Here is a 20,191-nt window from a genome sequence, read left to right as displayed (position 1 = left end):
CCTTCCCTAGCATTTCTTCTTATTAATTCCCTAGATACTCTGGACCTTTTGTTCTTCCAGATGAATTTTGTTATTATTTTTTCTAGCTCTATAAAATAATTTTTGGTAGTTTGATTGGTATGGCACTGAATAAGTAAGTTAATTTAGATAGGGCTAGCATATTATTAATCAAAGAATTTAACCATCTGTCTTAGACCAAAGACAATGATGGCAGCAGGCTCACAGTTATACTTGGAAGGGTAGGTGTTCAATGAGTGGCCAAGAGTGATGTCACTCTTGGATAGAGAAACTATCTCTATACTCTCAGACCACCCGCAGCCTGGGGCTATCTAGACAAAAAGATCTGTCTCTGCTGAAGCTAGAGTAGAACCCAAGGGATTTCCCCACTTTAGATTAAGTTCCTGGTAAAGTTGGGTGGGGTCTGACCTAGACTGAGGAGTATTAATTCAATCTCCTTATCTGTAATGTCCTTCAAGAGACTGAACTTAAAATCAGGACTTTAGAAGAAGGGGAGAGCTCTGAATCTCCCCAAAATAAGCATTTTAATAATCATTTCTCTCATGGGGCACCTAGAATGGAATATAATGCACCATAAGCAGTACTCCATAAATGGTTTGATCAGGGTAGAGTTCAAGGATACTATTACTCCTAACCCTACTCCACTAGGGGCAGTCAGGTTGTGCAGTGAATATAATGCTGGGACTGGAGTTAGGAAGACTTGAATTAAAATCTGGGTTCAGATACTTATTAGCTATGTGTCCTGGGCAAATCATTTAACCTCTGTCTCAGTTTCCTCAATTGTAAAATAGGGATCATAACAGAACCTACCTTAGAGGCTTGTTGAGGGGATCAAATGAGATAATATTTCTAAAACATTTAGCACAATGCCTGGCACATAGGAGGTGCTTAGTGATGATCATTTAATATCATTTTTGTAACTTCAGTAAGGGCCAGAGCCTGAGCTAATGATCAACTAGAAGAAAAGCCTGGACCTAAGCTTCTTTGTTCTCTGAGTTTACTCAGAGAATACCCCTTCCTATGTCAACAAGGCCAGATTGGGCTGACCTAAGAACATTCTTTCCTCCTTTAGTCATTAATGATGAGACCTTTAACCTGAGAAACTATCTTGTTTAATATTTTATGGGCATACTATGTTATGGAATGTTAATGATAAATTAAACACAGAAACGATGGGTTGTAGTTTCAACTAACCCTTGTCAACTCTCTTATCTTATTGTATTTACGACCTATTCCATTAAGGAAAGTCCTTTTCTTGTACTGAAGAGGTAAAAGGTCGAGAGGTGCTCAACACCCCAAAGTACCGACACACCGGGTCCTGCCGAAAGAATTCGACTCAAGTTTTCTCAGCCAAGGGAAAAGATAAAGTTTATTAAGAGTTAGCCAAATAAGCCTGCCCCAAGACATCCCACCCCTTGCAATGCCTGTAAGGAAAGCAGACCAGACCAATCTGAGCTAGATTGGATCTGACCCCCTTCATGGAGGCAAAATGGAGATTATATACACAAAGATTGTGGGAGGGATTGAGGGGTGGTCTGGGGTGACCAGAGGAGGGGTCTAGGGAGGGACTTAAGGAGGAGTCTAAGGAGGAGCTTGAAGGGACTGGGATGAGGTCAGACTCCAGGGTGGGGGAAATAGCTGAAGGCTACATGGAAATGACAGACCATAAAGGGCTGGGGTAACAGAGCTAGGGTATAGATATTTTGATCAGGATTAAGGATGGGAAACAGGATTAAGGGTGGGAAACAGCTGGACAATAGAGGACTGGGCAAGGTAGGCATTTGGACTTAATGGTTATAGCCTCAGGCCAAGGCCAGGTCGAGTGGGAAGATTCAAGGAGAGTTCAAGGGTGCAAGGGGTTCCCAGAGACTGTGCCCTCATCAGTATCATGGTTAAACACACATGGGGATCATAAAATTGAGTAACACAGGCATGCTGAATTGCGACTGTTCTAAAAATGTATTTAAGCCTTCTCATTTCTTTGTTCAGGCAGTCAGACTTTGTCTGGCTTCATACATGTATGTATCTGCTGGCTTTAAGGGAATAAATGAATAAGTAATATAAAATTTTCTATCACCTAGCTTGTTTGCCTCCTTTAACCAAACTTTAAAGATCGACATTAGTAAAGGCTCATTACCTCCTAGCACTGGAAATCATGTCTCTCTTAAGGAAGCCAAGCTTAAAAAGTTTTTTTTCCTCCTATATCAAACTATTGCTTCATATTGACTTTGTAGACTACTAATAGAAGCTTGTAACAATGAAATAAATGGGGGGGGAGCAGTTTGCTGAAACAAAACACATCACCTACATTATAAGAGGATACGAAACATTCTACATTCATAGTCTCTCCCCCCACCCCCACCTCTCCAAAGGAAAAAAGGAGATTCATTTTCTCAATTCTTTTCTGAGGTCAAGATACCATTATAATTACAGCAAAGAGTTTCACTTTTTGTTCTTTTAATTTACATTATTGCAAGCATTTATGTAACATGTTAGGATTTGCAAAGCACTTGACAAATATCTCATTTTATCCTCACAACAACCCTGGGGTATTATTGTTATCCTAATTTTACAAAGGAGGAAACTGAGGCAGAGAAGTTCTCAATTATCGATGACTAATAATCAGTAATTATTAAATGTCAGTTAAGTATCAATTAATAAAGAAACATAGCTAAACATTTGAATAATGTATCAGCTATGAAGGGTCTTAGAGCCAAAGTAATCTGGAATTCTTCCCAGCTGTCAATCACCTATGGCTGGTTTGGCCTCATTTCCATTCCAGTCCCTCCTGTCTTATCAGTCTAGCTGCTAATCTGTTTGTGTTTTGGCAAACATCTCTTCCTCTAAAACACCCATTCTTCTCAGAAACTCTCCTCAAAATGTAGTTATGTCAGTTTTGTCAAAATTCCTCGTGGATTTTCTCCAATGGCAGTTAACTGTTGTTTCTTTCGTCTCTTGTAATGTCAACTCCGTGATCCTTTTAAAGGTATGTCATCATTACCCCAAATTTGGGGGTGTTGGGGGAAGTTGGATTATATAAGGAAGACCCACATGCAAATCCTGTGGTGAAAACTTACAAGCTGTATGAATATGGGTAAGTCACTTGACCTCGTAATGCCACAGACAGTTCTGGTCAAAATACAATACTAAAGCAATTAGAGTTTTGGTGATGATAGGCATGTACAATAAAAGCAAATGTGTTGTCTACATGATTAGAGGAAAATAACTCTACCTCCTTCCCTTAGTTTTTATTCTGACTCAAATTCATTTGTGTGATAAGCCAAGGAGGAAGTAGAAAATATTCTACCCTAAGTGAAACTATTGCCTGGGACAGAGGACTTTGATTCCCACATGGACAAAAAGGGGGTGCTCTGCTTGACTTTTGTAGCTAAGTGTAGGAGCTGTGGCTGAAGTTTGTCAGCGAGAATGTCTGGCCACTATACTTAGTAGAATGGACCTTGTAGGGCTGGCAAGTGGTACTGAAGAGATTAAGCCTAGAAGCTGGTAGCAGGGAGAAATCCCAGAAGCCACAAGATCGTCTGACACCATCAGAGGAGAGCAGCAGAGAAATGCCCAGTTACCGTGAGACCAGTGGAACAATGAACCCAATGGCCGGTAGGTAGACCTGAGTTCAAATCTAACCTCAGACACTTACTAGCTGTGTGACCTTGGGCAAATCACATAATCTCCCTGTGCCTCAACTATAAAATAGGGATAATAACAGCACATACCTTACTGGGTTGCTGTGAGATTCAAATGAGATAATATTTGGTAAAAACTGCTTAGCATAGTGCCTGGCACACAATAGATATTATATAAATTATTCCTTTCCTCTTCCCACCCTCCCACACCCCCAGATGCCATGCCCAATAGGGAATGGGTCTAGACATGAGCCATAATTAAATTTAGATTGAGGATTTTCTTTTCTTTCTGTTTTATTGATGTGTTTTATTTTTATATTTTGTTTACAAATCACTCCTTTAGGAGAGGTCCCTTGTAACAAAGCAAAGCAGTTAAGTAAAACTAATAATACTGTAATACAAGGAAAATTAGGAACCCCTGAGAAACCCCTAGCTACTGACAAGCACCTCCAGAAAGAATGGACTCAGATATCTTTGGCATTTAGCAAACCCCCTGGGACTCCATGACTCCACCAAGGAATGTCAGTAGATAGGACCATCCCACTGAAGGATAACCTGGCAGACCCTGTCTAGCAGATATCCCTGGGGCTCCGTGACTCCACCAAGGAAGGTAAATGAGATTATCCCACTAGTAAGATAACCTGACTGAATCTTTTGATCAGCCAGGACCTTTGTTCCTGTTTTCTCCCCCACTCTGTACCCCCATATCCTATATAAGCCAAGCCATCACCCCAACACATTTGCCATTGATTTGTGGTGCCGTACCCCGATGGCTGCCGGCTAATAAATTCTCCACTTAAAACTTATACTCTGTGGTGTGTCTCGCTAGCTTCTGGTACAACAATACAGTGACTTTGTCTGAAAGTACATAAAACATTTCACATCTGTAGCGCCCTCCTCACTTTTCTATTTAATAGAAATCTATTTTTCTCCCTCCTGCCCCTACCCAACTGAAAAAGAAAAAGAAAAGAAAAAAACAAACAAATTTTTGTAATAAATACACATAGGTATGCAACTCTACACAAAAGTATGTATATCTCGTTCTTCACCCTAAATCCATCTCCTATCAGTAATGGATAGAGTGTATTTCATCATTAGTTCTCAGGAATCGTCAATGGTCATTGTATTGATCATAGCTCTTACAACTTGTTTGTTTTTAGGGTGCTGTTATTCTGTGATTTATTTTTCCTGGTTCTATTCATTTTATTCTTCATTAGTTATTATATATTTTATATATAGTATATAGTATATACTATGTTATATATAGTATATAATATATTATATAGTATATCATATAATATATATTATATATAGTATGTCATATATAACATATATTATATATAGTATATAATATATAAGTTCATTCTTATAATATTGGTGTTATAATTTGTACCTTATAGTGTTATAGTATATAGTATAGGTCTACACCTTCTACAAAGAGAAGCTCCAGATTTATTTGTAACCTAGATATAAAAGTTCACATCATCATAAATTGGAGAAATACTGAAAAATTACTTATATCTATGAAGAAGAGAAAAGTTCATGACCAAACAAGAAAGAGAGAGGATCATAGAAGATAAAAATGAATCATTTTGATTACATAAAATAAAAAGCTTTTGTATAAAGAAATCTCATGATGCTAAGATTAAAAGGAAACAATTAACTGGGGGGTGGGGAAAATCTTCACAGCAAGTTTCTCTGATAAAATTTCATTTCCAAGATATATAAGGAACTGATACAAATTTATGAGAAAAAGAATCATTCCTCAACCAATAAATGGTCTAAGAATGTAAAAAGACAATTCTCAAGGGAAAAAACTCAGGCTATCTATTTGCTCTGGAGAACTGGGCCAGAGAGTCTAAGAAGAGCCTGATCTCTTTTGTTTGGGGTTACCCCAGGACTGAACCCCTCCCCCCCATCTACTTGAGCTCAGAGCTGGAGATCCTTTATAGAGAAAACCCCTTACCTCCAGGCTATAAGTGACATCTATGGGGTCTCATCCATCTCAACCTCCCTCAGCAGTGAAAACAGTATGATGACATTATTAGAAGACACTGCTGATCTTGTAGTTCCAAAGGCATGAGGTTATCCTAGATGAGAATGCCCTAACCACACATATTCCATATGTATTTGTCTCTCACGCACAATCTCTATGAGTGCCAAATCTTCTTATTTATGATGTATTTGTAGAATCTGTTTATTGAGAGTACCAGGGAATATGCTATCACCTTTTCTTACTATAAATTTGCTTAGAACTGATTTGTTTCCTTAGCTGACGATATGTGTGCATATGTATACGTATACACACATACACATATACATACATACACACGTACACATATGTCCATAGAGTACCTTGAACCTGGGGTAGTCGTTCTGGGGACCCCACATGTGAGAGCAGCATATCAAGGTGGTTCTGGTAAGTGTCTAAATAGTGACTCTAGAAATGTAATCTGTACTATTTAACATTTTCTCCATTACTTTTAAGTTTAAGTTTAGACAATCAACAAAACAATCAAGGATTTGCTAATTTCTGAGGTGTAAAATGATCATACTGAAAATTTAACAAGCCTCTGGATGAGAGCTGACACAAGTGTGCGTATCCATGTTGGGTTTCCCACATGCTGTAAGAAGTTCCCCATACAAATGAAATCATTGCTCTAGACCTCCTCCTTCTCCACTCCAAGGAGAGAGGGGGAGAGGGAGGGGGAGAGGGAGGGAGGGAGAGAGAGAGAGACAGAGAGAGAGACAGACAGAGAGAGAGAGAGATACAGTGAGAGAGAAAGAAAAAGGCAATTGGGCTGTTATTTTTAAGGTGTCTTTCAGCTCTACAACTGGTGATTCTTTATTAATTAGTGATCGTTCCTGTAATTTCACTGAAGGAAAAACAGGCCCAGAGAGAGTTGTTGTCCATTACTGAACAAGACCAAAATGATATCACTATGTTAGAATAAAATTAGAGTGTGTCTCACTGTGGCTAATTAGACCAATACAAACTCAGAATGCTCTACCGCAGGTCATACAAGAAGAGTCCATGTGAACATTTGTGGGGGATTCTCTAAGTTTGCACTTCTCATTTCTTTTGAGCTACTTAAGTTCTGCTTTGCTCATAGAGCACAGCACCTTTTTTTGATGATGCCATGGTTGGTGGTTCTGTGCCAGCGTCTCCCATGTCATATAGTCAATTCTAGAAAGAGATAATATCTTATCTAATACCATACAACAGGTTATTAAAGTTGTAGAGTCCAAGGTGCCAGGTTGACCATCTGTACATTAACATTTTCCTCCTACTGTAGGCTATCCTCTTCTGCTCTTCTTTCCTACCTCTTATGCGTCCCCCCACTCCCTAGTTTTCTGAGTCCAGAAGGAGCCAAAGGTGAAAGAGATACCTTTTGGGAAGATGGTTATAGAGCTTGGAGATCTGACCTTTGCCTTTGATTCTACCTTAGAATTTCCCCATCTGCGAAGAAGAGATAATTTCTTTTGGAATGGGCCAATGCCAGTGATTCTGTTAGGATCAACAAGGCACTGACTGTGACTAGAGGTGCCGTCTTGCTTCTGGTCTCCACTAGAGTATAGGGCCAGTAGAGGTGTGGAAGTGATGATAAGCAATAGAAGGATGATGAGTTTTTCCAGAACTGAAATAGAATTGCATCAGGGAGTATTGTGAGGTTCAAATGAGATAATGGATATAAAGCACTTTATATAAATTCATTATTGCTGTTAATACCACTACTAGTAGTCACTAAGCCTCCAGTGTGGGGATAACTTCATTCTTTAAGCCTCTACTATACTCCTGCTGAGGTCAGTGATTGTGCTGGTAAATGTTTAATAACCTTTTCTTTTTTGGGGAGAGTGGGAAAATGCATGCATATACTTTTAGGTGTAATCTGCATTATTATAATTTTCAATCAATTTATCACTTTCAATCAACAAAATAATAAATCAAGTCTGATTTGTAGCAATTGCAGCTTTCTGAGGTATAAATGCTTGATCAAAATGTAACAGCTGGGCCAGCAAATGATTAGAGCTGGTTCCAGCACACCCCTGGGAGTCATGGACTTGGGCTCAGTTTTAGGGTAGTGAAAATTTAGAAGGTGCTTATGACACTCTCAAGCAACATAGAAACAATTGAACCTAGCATGTAGGTAGTAAGAATTAGTTAAAATAAGAAACTACCAGATACTGTATCTTTTCCTCCCCATCCCCACCCATTTTTATCCCAAATTAACTTACCTTTTTCCTATAGAGACATAGTGGCTTTTCTGGGTCCCCGGGGGGGTCAGTGTTCTGGAATTGGTCCCAATAAGTTGATTTGAGAATGCTTTTCATATTGCTTACTTCAGTCACTTTTTGGGAAGTTTTCCTAAAGAAAGAAAATTATTAGGTACAGGTCTGAGCCACTTACCTTCAGAGGATCTAGGGACTTTTAAAAAAATGTTATTTGTTATCTTTCATTATTACATATCATCTTTTCCAAATATATTCCCCGTCTGGCAATATGTCCCTTGTAACAGTGAAATAAAAAGGGGTGGGGGGTGGCAGAGCAGTTTGTGAAACAAAAACATAAGAGGATATGAAACATTGTACATTCATAGTCCCTCCCCCACACCTCTGCAGAGGAAAAAGGAGATTTTATTTTGCCCACCCTGTGAGAAGAGTGATTAGGGAATGCTGTAAGAGTTAGTGCTCCCATTATCGGCAACCCTTTTGAGAAGACTAGATTAGAATAAAGTAAAATTATTAACCCCTCTGAAGCTGTCTTAGTGTCCTTCCTGTCTGACCAGATCAAGAGGGAACCTGTTAAAAGCTGGTGTCCAGAAACTCCAGTGCCTCCTGTGTGTTATCTGTGAAACAGACCCCATGCATATCATGAAAGAAAAAAAAATCAGGTTGACTTTGTAATTACTGTTGAAGCAATAAAGGAATAGTATGGCTTATCCATAGGTGTAGACCTTTAAACAACTCAAGGGCAACTGGAGGATGAAGTGACATCTCCTTGACAGGCAGCAGATGGGTTGTAAAGAGACTTGAATTGTAGTCCTGGTCTGCCACTAACTGGGTGATGATGGGTAAGTTACTTTCCCTCTTGGGGACTTTGTAATGAGAGTGTTGAGTTAGATGAGACCCCATAGGTGTCACTTGTGTGTTAGGGGTAGAAACTCAGCTTCTCACAAAGGGCTTCCAGCTATGCAATCAAGTAGATGGAGTTCAATCCTGGTGGAGCCTGACAACAAATGGAGGGCATCCCATCCTGTTTTTCCTGGACTCTATGGTTCATTGCTTCCAGCCTGGAATTTGGGGAAGGAAGGAACGGAAGGAGGAAAGAAATGGAGAGAAGAAGAGAGGAAGGAAGGAAGGGAGGGAGGGAGGGAGAGAGAGAGAACACATTATTAAACACCTGAGTACTACTGTGCTAAGAGCTCTTTACAAGTACTTTCTCATTTGGTCCTCTCCTAGGATGTCTCCTCATTTCCCAGCATTCATTTCAAATCACTTTGAATTCTCCTGAAGTACTCATTTTAGACTTCTTTAACTTCTTCATTCTGCTCCCAGACTAGGTACCTTCCCCCCTCCCTCCAACGCCTTTACAATTTTCCTTTTGTGTTGTGTTCCCCATTAGATTGTAAGCTCCTTGAGGGCAGGGTCAATCTTTCTTTTTTATATTTGTATCCTCCGTTGCTTTTTACAATGCTTGGTACATAGTAGGCACTTAATAAATATTTATTAACTCAGAACTTGAATGAAGAAATGTGAAAAGACACCTATCCCTTTGTGGAGATGGGAGGTCCACAGGTATTACACATTACACATTTCCAGATTTTTTCAATGTGTTGATCACTTGTGCTGATTTTTCTTCCTCTCTAAAAAATACTATTTGTCACATGGCATGGCTCACTGGAAGGGGGAGGAGAGAGATACTTGGGATAACTATGGTAATGTAAGAAACAAACAAAAAAAAATAAAAACTTATTTAATGAATAAATAATGTTTATTGACAATAATCCCGTGTGTGTGCATGTGCGCATGGGTGTCCTATTATTATCCCTTTTATTGCAGTTTCAGAAACTGAAGCAAACAGAGGTTAAGTGACTTGCCCAAAGTCACAGAGCTTGTAAGAGTCAAAGGCCAAATATGAACCTAAGTCTTCCACAGTCCAGGCTAGCACTCTATCCACTGGACCATCTAGCCACCTTAATCCCTTAAACAAAGTTTAGTCATGGTTCTCATCTAGGGTCTCCCCTAAAGGGTCAGGATCTCTTCTAGAAATAGCCCTCAATGTACAAAGTTGATGTCAAGTATATGGAAGTTATTTCTTTCCTTTATTACCAATTAAATGCTTAAAGTACAAAAGATTTCTAATCATTCATTAACAAGTATTTAAAGATCAAAAGGTAGCTAAGTAGTACAATGGATAGACTGCTGGACCTGGAGGCAGGAAACCCTGAGTTCAAATCTAGCTTCAGACACTTACTTAGCTGTGTGACCCTGGGTAAGTCACTTAACTGCCCTGTGCCTCAGTTCCTTACCTGTAAAATAGGGATAATAACAGTGCCTACTTCCTAAAGTCATTGTGAAGATCCAATGAGATAACGTTTGTAAAGTTTCAAAAACCTTATAGCACTATATAAATGTTAGTACTTATTACTGTTATAATAAGTAAACCTATCACCTATTAAAGCCTCCCAGGAGGTAATGACAACCTTGTTGGATTTTGTTCAATAGTCTGTTTCACTTTCCCTTTAAATCTGTACTGTTTGTACAGCTCATAAGTCCAGACCTCCTGGGGAGTAAGGTGAAATAAGTTCTAAGTCTGGAACTAGACTGTGGAGATCTTTAAATGTCAAATTGAAAAATTTTTATTATATCCTCGAAGCATTAGTGAGTTACCAAAGGCAGGTTCTTGAGTAGAGGAGTGACACATTTAGATTGATGCTTTAGGGAAGTTATTTTGTCAACCTTATGGACGATGGATTGGCAAGGGGAGAGACTAGGAGACCAAATGAGGAGTCTATTGCAATAGTCCAGGCCTGAATAAGTGAGGAGAGAAGTGGTTAGTGGTGAGAGATATTCTTAGTTCCAGCCTACCTTTCTGAAATTATTTCACATTATTCCTCTTTCTACCCCATGATTCGAATTGACAAGACTTAGCAACAGACTGGATATAGTGAATGATGAAATTGCTCCTGTTTATATGGGACTCAAGGGTCTTTTTTTCACAAAGCACTTTCTTCATTATTACTGGTAGTTTGTAGAAGTATTATTGTCTCTGAACTGCCCATGGTCACACAAGTAAGGAACAGATTCAGTCCTCAGACCCTATTCAACATCCCATTCTTTTTTTCCACTAAATTCTGATGCCTTTCAACATCAGATTCTTTCTCTTATTGCTAGCCCACCAGTGCAAGCACTGATCCAGTCCTTGCCTGTGTAAGCACATGGGATATGGAGTCAGGGGTCTTCACTTCAAACATTCGATTTGCCATTAGTCACTTGTGTAACCTTGGGCAAGTTACCTAACTTCCCTAGACCTCAGTTTTCTCATCTGTAAAATGAGGTGATTAGATTCAATAACCTTTCAGCTCTATATCCATGAACCTATATTTGGTCGGCCAACACTTAAATCCAAGTTCTCTGACTCCACTTAACAATATTAATAATAGTTACATTTATGTAGATTTTTCAAAGTGCTTTATTTATGTTAACTCATTTGATCTTCACAATAACCCTGTGAGGGAGGTGCTGTTAATATTCCCATTTTACAGATAAGGAAACTGAGGCCCGCATTTATTAAGTGTCTGAAGCAGGATTTGAACTTATGTCTTCCAGACTCCGAGCCCTATCCATTTTCCCACCTAGCTGCCTATAGCTAATCCAATATGCCTTCCTTTTCACCATGAGGAGGTAGCACAGAGAGCTAGCTGCCTTTGTGCTGAATATGGGAGCCTGCACATAGCAAATGTTGACTGATTCCTTCTGCAATCACAATCTCTCTTTGATTGTGTTTGATCTAAAGTTAATAGGTTGTCTCTGCAAACTGAAACCCAGGGATGGAAATGCTCTGATCTTCCCCATCTCCTCTGCGGAAAACGATTTGATCTTTAACTCATAAGACCATAAGATCTAGAGCTAGCAGGCATCTTAGAGACTAGTCAGTCCAGTCTCCTCATTTTATAGATGGTGAAACTAAGTCTAAAGAGGGGAAGTGACTTGTCCAAGGGCTTTAAGTGGAAGAGCTGAGATTTGAATCCACTCCCTCTGACTCAAAGTTAAGCGGTCTTACTGCTACACTTGAACTGTCCTTTGATTCAGGAAGCAGAATATTGCCAGAATGTATACAACTACTATGCTTCTATTAATTAGTACTTCTTGTTGTTTTGAGACAGCTGATTTAGGTGGTGGGTCCTAGATATTCAGGGCAGCTAGGTGGTATAGTAGGTAGTCTACTGGCCCTGGAGCCAGGAGTACTCATCTTTGTGAGTTCAAAGCTGGCCTCAGATCCTTGCTAGCTGTGTGACACTTAACCCTATTTGCCTCAGTTTCCTCATTTATAAAATGAACTTGAGATGGAAATGGCAAATCACTTCAGCATCTTTGCCAAGAAAACCTCAAATGGGGTCATGAAGAGTCTGAAGCAACTGAACATCTTCTAGACATGCTGACTATAAGCATACTGTAACATGATTGTGCAATTAAAAAACAATTTTATCGCAAACTTAATAAGCAACAGACACACGCATTTCAAGATATAAAGAAGGAGGAAGAACATCATATAGGATACTATGGACTTCTGTTTGATAGACGTTTTTAAAAAAGATGTCTGTTTTTCTATCTACCTCTATGCCTAACCAAAGTAGTAATTGTCTCATTCCCGTTTCCTTCTGCACTTTTTTCTTCTGTGCATTTTTTAGAAAAAGTTTTCTTTATATTCTTTTTCGTGCCTATCATATAGTGTATCACTACTTTCCTTGTGAAAAGATGTTTAGTGAAAGAAACGGATCAGCACAATGACCCTGCCCGAGATGAGTCAATTGCTGGTAAGGTTGAGTATAGTGTTTGGCCACCAAGTGGCGCCCTGCTACTTGTAAGTATTCTATTCCACCCTGCTCCTGAGCTCTCCACGTATTGATGAGTAGTATCCTTCTGATATGAATTACAATTCTTTACACTTTTTTATCTGGCCTTATGAGTTCATTGACATAGAAAATTTCTGCTATCAGTAACTGTTCTACGATTTATAGTCTTGAGACATTGAAACCTGAAGTGACTTGCCCTGAGGCAGCAGGACGTGAACCCGAGGACTGGACTGGAATCCACTTGTTCTGACACCAGTTTTCTATTGGCTACACCATACATCATTAGATTATGCCCTCAAATAACAGAAAGGAAGGAAGAATAGAAGAAGAAAGGAAGGAATGAAGGAAGGAAGAAAGGAAGGAAGAGAAAGAAGGAAGTAAAGAAAGATCCAGGGGAATAGGAATCAGCTGTTTCACAAATTTGCTTCTTGACCTTAGTCAAGTAATTTCATCTCTTTAGATGAATTTCTTCATCTATAAAATGAAAAGGCTGGTCTAGATTATGGATTCTTAACCTGGAATTCATAGATCGCCAAGGAGTCTGTGGCTAGATTTTGAGGGATCCATAAATTTGGATGGGAAAATGCCCCTGCACATAGGGTATGTATTGCCCATGTAGGTTATGTTATGGGTTGATTAAATGTAGCCCAAGGGAATTTTAAAGAATCGTTCTCCAAGAAAGACTTCTTTCTTCCTACTCCAAGAAAAGACGCTTGTTCCAGACTCTTGGAGATTGACTCTGGAGAGAGAGAGAAAAGACTTTGGAAGTCAGACATGTAGAGAAAAGCCTCCTCCTCAACATGCCCAGCTTGCCTCCCTAGAGACTTTGTGGAAGAATTTACCCTTGAGTATTTGCTTTATTCAATTAACTTGATACCATCTGTAGAGAGAAGACATATCCTAAGGTTCTACCTAGTGGGGGGATTCAAATAAATTAACAACCAGTTCTCCATGGAACCCAGCTGAGGCATATTTTGCCTTATCTCTTTCTAGCCGCTCTACAGGCACTGCCCATAGACTCTCATGAATGATACATCCCACCCCCCACCCTGGAAACAGGGCCAACACACATTGGCTCTTGGTTCCTAAGCAGCTAAGTCCTATCTTTATGAGGAATTGTCCAAACCAAATAGCAAAGGCTCTTCTACCCCATTCCTGAGCAAGAGAAAGGGGGAAGCTGGAAGACTGTAGTTCTTACAGGAGAAATACAGATGAGTAATTTTGAAAATGGCAGTTGCCCTAGCTCAGTTGATCTCTCAACCACTACTCTTTAGCATGGAGCCAGGTGCTCATTTGTGTTCAGTAGAGGGTTCACAAATTCAGCAAAGTTGAGACCACAACAAGAAGCAAGCTACAGATACCTTTTTGTTTTTTTCAAGAAACTGGATTTAAGTTACTGCTATAACCCACTCTGCAGATAGCCCACAGCTCTTGAGCTCAACAACCTCAAAGTCCCCTAGGTGACTGTGTCAGAGTGGCCTTAAAAGCTTAACTTCCTCTGTGGAGGAGCAGGAAGGATGTAGCCACTAGCACTTACCTCAGGTTGTAGAGTTGCTGCAAAGGAGTTTGATTGCTAAAGCTGAAGACCAGCCTTAGAAGGGTAGATACAGTTTCTCCTAGATACAGGAAGGTGGTGTGGTACTGAGGTATGGCATAGTGAGAAGAGCACTAGATTTGGATTCAGAGTGCCCTGGGTTTGATCCCGGGTTTTGTACTTCCTAACTGTTGTATCAGTAAGGCAAGATTCATGACCTCGAGGATGACCATCAACATGTCTGCGTGGTTCAGAATCACAAAGTATGAAAAACTCTCTATGTAGGAGATGAGGAAGTATAACATTTATTTAGGCACCAGAGTATCAAATCCCAAGACCAATGACTCCAATTCGATATGGAAGTAATTATATTCCAAAACCAGTAAGCCTACCTCAATGTAGAAACAAGGAAATTATAACACAGTATAACACAGCAAGGAACCAAGTCATCCTGTAACCTTCCCCTCTGCTGGGGCCTCCCATAAACATTCATGAATCCTAACTGTCAGCTTGCCTGTGTTCTCTTCCTCCCTCAGTTTTCTAGTCTCTGAAGTTCCCTGGTTTCCACTCTGCTCTGCACTCTCTCAGTTTTCTGTTGACTCGGAGTCCCTGTTCCTTCTCCTTGGTCTGAATTCTGACTTCTGACTTCTGTAGCTGTCTGCAGATTCTGAGTTCTATGGCTACCTTCTGGGTATATATACTCTTTTTAGGGCCTGAGGGCTTCATGCCTCTTGTGACCTAACTAGCAAAAGGGTGTGGGCCCGGGGCCTACAATCAAGCCTCTCCTAATCAAGTTTCCCTTAAGTGGCTCCACCTGAGGCCTGCTGAATGAGCAGGAAATATCTTTAATCACATTATCAACACAACTGTGTAACCCTGGGCAAACTCTTCTAAGCCTCAGTTTCCTCACTTATAAAACTGGGGCTATGATACCTATTTCATAGGACTACTATGAAAACCAATTGATATAATGTATAGAAAACCCTTTGAAAATCTTAAACTACTGTATAAATATCTGTTACCATCCTCCTCCTCATTATCACCACCACCTTTCAAGCCAGCCTTTTCCACTTTTAATTGCTAGGAATTTTTTTGCTGTTGTTTAGTTGTTTTCAGTCATGTCATGACTTCTTATGGGGTTTTCTTGGAAAAGATACTGGAGTCATTTGCCATCTGCTTCTCCAGTTCATTTTGCAGATGAGGAAACTGAGGCAAACAGAGGTTAAGTGACTTGCCTAGAGTCACACAGCTAGTGAGTGTCTGAGGCCACATTTGAACTCAGGAAGATGATTCTTCCCGATTCCAAGTATTCTAAGTACTGAGCCACATAGCTGCCCCAATTGCTAGGAAAGTACTCCTTTAACTTGAACTTAAATCTGCTTCTTCAGGTTTATCCACTGCTCTTCACTGTAGCCCCTAGGGTCAAATAGGATAAGTCTAATTCTTCTTCCATATGACAGTGCTGCAAGTATTTCAATTCAATTTAGTGTAGTTCAATTCAATATAATTCAACAAAGATTTGTTATATGCTCCACAAGGACTGCCTATGCTCTTCCCAAAGCCACCCAAAACCCATTTCTAGCCATGCGCAACTCTACTCTAGGATAAATCCCTCTGGACAATGATAAACTACCTGAATTTATTCCTCAATGATTAATATACTTTCACCCACACTCTCCCAGTGATTCTGAACCCTCAGTTGCCATTATTCAAACCCTGTTCTCCATTCCCCTCCCCCCCAACTACAACTCCCTTATTTCCATGCCTATCAACCCAACTCTTCTTCCCCAGTGCCCTACTCTGAAGCTACCCAACCTTTCCACTATGCTCTCTGGAATGCCTGCTCCATAGGTAACAAACTGGATTTCATCTTAACCCTTTCCTATTCTCACTCCCATTCTCATTTTTTTCTTTTGCACTCACTTAGCCCTGGTTCCCTCCTGAAGATACAGCTTCCCAGCTACTCTTTCCAGCACTGATTGCACTTTCACTCATTTCTCCTGTCTTACATGCCATGGAGGGGAGGGACAGTGGGAATATTTCTAGTTCCCCATTGCCACTTCTAGACTTTTCCTCTACCACCGTCACTCAGTAACCTCTCCTCATTTGAGATTCATTCAAACCACATTCATCAACCAACTAAGATTCTGGCAGCTATTTTCTATAGACCTCCAGGAAACTGTCCTTTCTTCTTCAATGAGTTCAATGCCTAGGTTGTGAGTCCTTCTCTCCTCCTCAACTCCTGACCTCATACTACAGGACTTCAACATACATAACGATATTCCTTCAAATACCATAGCATCCCAGTTCCTCAACTTAGTAATTTCCTATGATCTGTTCCTCCACTCCACCATAGTTACACACAGAGAAGGTCATGCCCTTGATCTTACCATCATCCCCAAGTGTTGTATATCCATGTTCACAAACTCTGAAATTCCTTTACGTTATAATCTGTTGTCATACTCCCTTTCCCTCTGCTTTGCAACTCTAAACCCTGTTCATTATCACAATCTTTAATTCCTCAACCCCTAATTTCTTTCTCAGGCCATCACTCATGTCCTAACTATTGTCTCCTTCCTCATCTTGACCTCTTAGGGAACCAATTCAACTTGATGTCAGCCTTTTATTTCTAGTCCCTTTCCCTTTTATCCTCTAAAAATCATACCCTGTCAAGTCCTAGTCTTGGATTACTTAGATTATATCTACCACATTTGTTCCTACTCGTGCTGCTGAATGAAGCTGCGCAAAGTCATGAATCTGTGCTGATTGGATCTATCACAAGTTTCTATTACATAATCTCAACTGGCAGTGAGGCAATGTCTTGCTTTTATGACTCTAATTGACTCATTATCCCACTCACTACAACAGCTTTTCCAGACCTTTTTGTTTCCCCCTCAAACTCCCATAATTCTCCCTCTCCTACTCTCTCAACTGAGAACCTAGCCTCATATTTCACTGAAAAGATTAAGCCATTTACAAAGAGTTCCCTCTTCTCCCTTGTTTCCCATCTCATGACACTGAGATGTCCTCTGCTGCTGTCTCCTTCTTTACTCCTGTTTTGTAAGAAGTAGCTTTTCTCCTTGCTAAGGTTAAAATCTCTACCTGTACAAGTGATCCTATTCTATCCCATTTTCTCTGGTATATGCTGCCTCTATCATCTTTACTTTCTCACTAATTTTCAATCAATCAGTCTCTCCTGGTTGCTTTCCTACTGCCTTCAAACATCCCCATATCTCACCCAATCTCAAAAAATAAACCAACCCTCACTTGATTCATCCATTCGCACTACCAATCCTTCCATATCTCTCCTCCCCTTTATGGCTAAACTTTTGAGAAGGCTATCTAGAAGAAGCTTCCACTTCTTTTGCTCTCATTCTTTTTTAAACTCTTTTCATTCTGTTTTCCAACCTCAACATTTAACTGAATTGCTTTCTTCAAAGTTACCTCTGATCCCTTAATTGCCAAATCTAATCTTCATTTTTCTTTTTAAAAATAATCTATTATTCATTTTTATCATTCATTTAAAAAATCTTCAGTTCCAAATTCTCTCTTCCTCCAGTTCCTCCTCTACCGTTGAGAAAGCAAGCAACATGTCAATTATACATGTGAAATCATGTGAAATATATTAACATATTAATCATATTGCAAAAAAGCAAAAAAACAAAGAAAGTGAAAAAAATTATACTTCAGTCTATACTCAGAGTTCATCAGTTCTCTCTCTGGAGGTGCATAGCATTTTTCATCGTGAGTCTTCTGGAATTGTCTTGGATCATTGTATTGATCAGAGTTGCTAAGTTTTTCACAGTTGATCATCTTTAAAATATTGTTGTTACTGTGTATAATGTTCTTCTAGTTCTGCTCATTTCACTTTGCATCAGTTCCCATAAGTCTTCCCAGGTTTTTCTGAAACCATCCTACTCGTCATTTCTTATAACACAATGGTATTCCATCACAATCACGTACCACAACTTGTGCAGCCATTTCCCAATTGATGTGCATACCTTCAATTTCCAGTTCTTTGCCACCACAAAAAGAGTGGCTATAAATGTTTTTGTACATATAGAACTTTTCCCTTTTCCTTTGATTTCTTTGGTATGCAGATCTAGTAGTGGTATTGCTGGGTCAAAGAATGGGTACAGCTTGATAGCCGTTTGGGCATGGTTCCAAATTATTCTCCAGAATGGTTAAAGCAGTTCACAACTATACTGATAGTGCATCAGTGTCCCAATTTTTCCACATCTGCTCCAGCATTTGTCATTTTCCTTTTCTATCATGTTATCTAATCTGATAGTTATGAGATGGTACCTCAGAATTTTTGTAATCTTCATTTCTCTAATTACTAGTGATTTAGAGCATTTTCATATGACTGTAGATAGCTTTGATTTCTTCTTCTGATAACTGCCCTTTCATATACTTTGATCATTTGTCAATTGGGGAATGGCCCTTATTTTTACAAATTTAACTCCATTCCCTATGTATTTGGGAAATGAATTCTCATCTTTCTTAATTTCTCTGCAGTCGTTGACATGGTTGATGACCTTCTTCTCCTTATTACTTTCTTCTCTCCAGGTTTCTGTGACACTGCTCTTTCCTGGCTTTCCTCTTACCTATCTGACCACTTTTGGTCTCTATTGCTGGATCTTCATCTACATCACACCTGCTAATATGGGGAGGGTGTCCCTCAAGGCCCTATCCTATGTTCTCTTCACTTCTTTTCTATTTCACTTGGTGGCCTCATCAGCAGCTAGATGACACATTGGATAGACTGCTAGACCTGGAGTCAGGAAGAAATGAGTTCAAATTGGTCTCAGATACTTACTCACTTGGGCAAGTCACCTAATCTCAGTTTCCTCATTATTAAAATGAGAATAATAATAGCACCTAAGCTCCCAGGATTGTTGTGAGGATCAAATGAGGTAGTATTTGTAAAGTACTTAGCACAGTGCCAGGCACATAGTAGGTGCTATATAAATGCTAGCTGTTGTAATTATTGTCAGCTCTCTATGTAGATGACTCTCAGATCTATATATTCAGCCCTAATCTCTTTTTGGATCCCCAGACTCACATATCCATTGCCTTTTAGACATCTTGAACTAGATGTCCCTAAGATGTCTTAAACTCAAAATGTCCAAAACTGAACTCACTATCTTTTTCCCCAAACGCTTCTCTCTCTCTCTAATGTCCCTATTATTGTTTAGGGTGCCACCATCCTCCCAGTCATATGTGCTTGGAATATTTACGTATACATATGTGTCATATACATGACGTGAAGTGTCACCCTCAACTGCGTTCTCTCTCTCTCTCTCACACACACACACACACACACACACACACACACACACACACACCATCCAATTAGCCGTCAAGCACTAAGATTAAGGAGTGGGAAAGGTTTCATGTAAAAGTTGGGACTTTAGCTGAGATTTGAAGAAATCCAAAGAAACTAGAAGGTAGACATGAGGAGGGAAAGCATTACAAGCATGAGGAAGAGTCACAGAGAATGCTCACAATTGGGAAGTGCAATATCATGTTGTAGAGATAGCAAGGAAGTCAGCGTTGTTGGACCGAGGAAAACATGGAGGGGAGTAAGGTGTAAGAAAACTGGGAAGGTAGGAAGGACTCATATTATGAACGGCTTTGAAAGTCAAGCAGAATGGAAAAAAGAGGGAAAGGGCAAGGCAGCAAGGTGTGCAGTAGATAGAGCACCAGCCCTTGAGTCAGGAGGACCTGAGTTCAAATGTGACCTCAGACACTTACTACCTATGTGACCCTGGTCAAGTCATTTAACTTTGCCTCCAAAAAAAAAGGTAAACAGAGGATTTTATATTCTGTCTTAAAGGTAATAGGGATCCACTGAAGTTTATTGAATAGGGGGATGATATGTTCAGACTTTTACTTTAGGAAGATCAGTTTGCTAGTGG

The sequence above is a fragment of the Trichosurus vulpecula genome, chromosome 4, assembly GCF_011100635.1.
Source record: "Trichosurus vulpecula isolate mTriVul1 chromosome 4, mTriVul1.pri, whole genome shotgun sequence".
Classification (NCBI taxonomy): domain Eukaryota; kingdom Metazoa; phylum Chordata; class Mammalia; order Diprotodontia; family Phalangeridae; genus Trichosurus; species Trichosurus vulpecula.
This window is presented reverse-complemented; position numbering follows the sequence as displayed.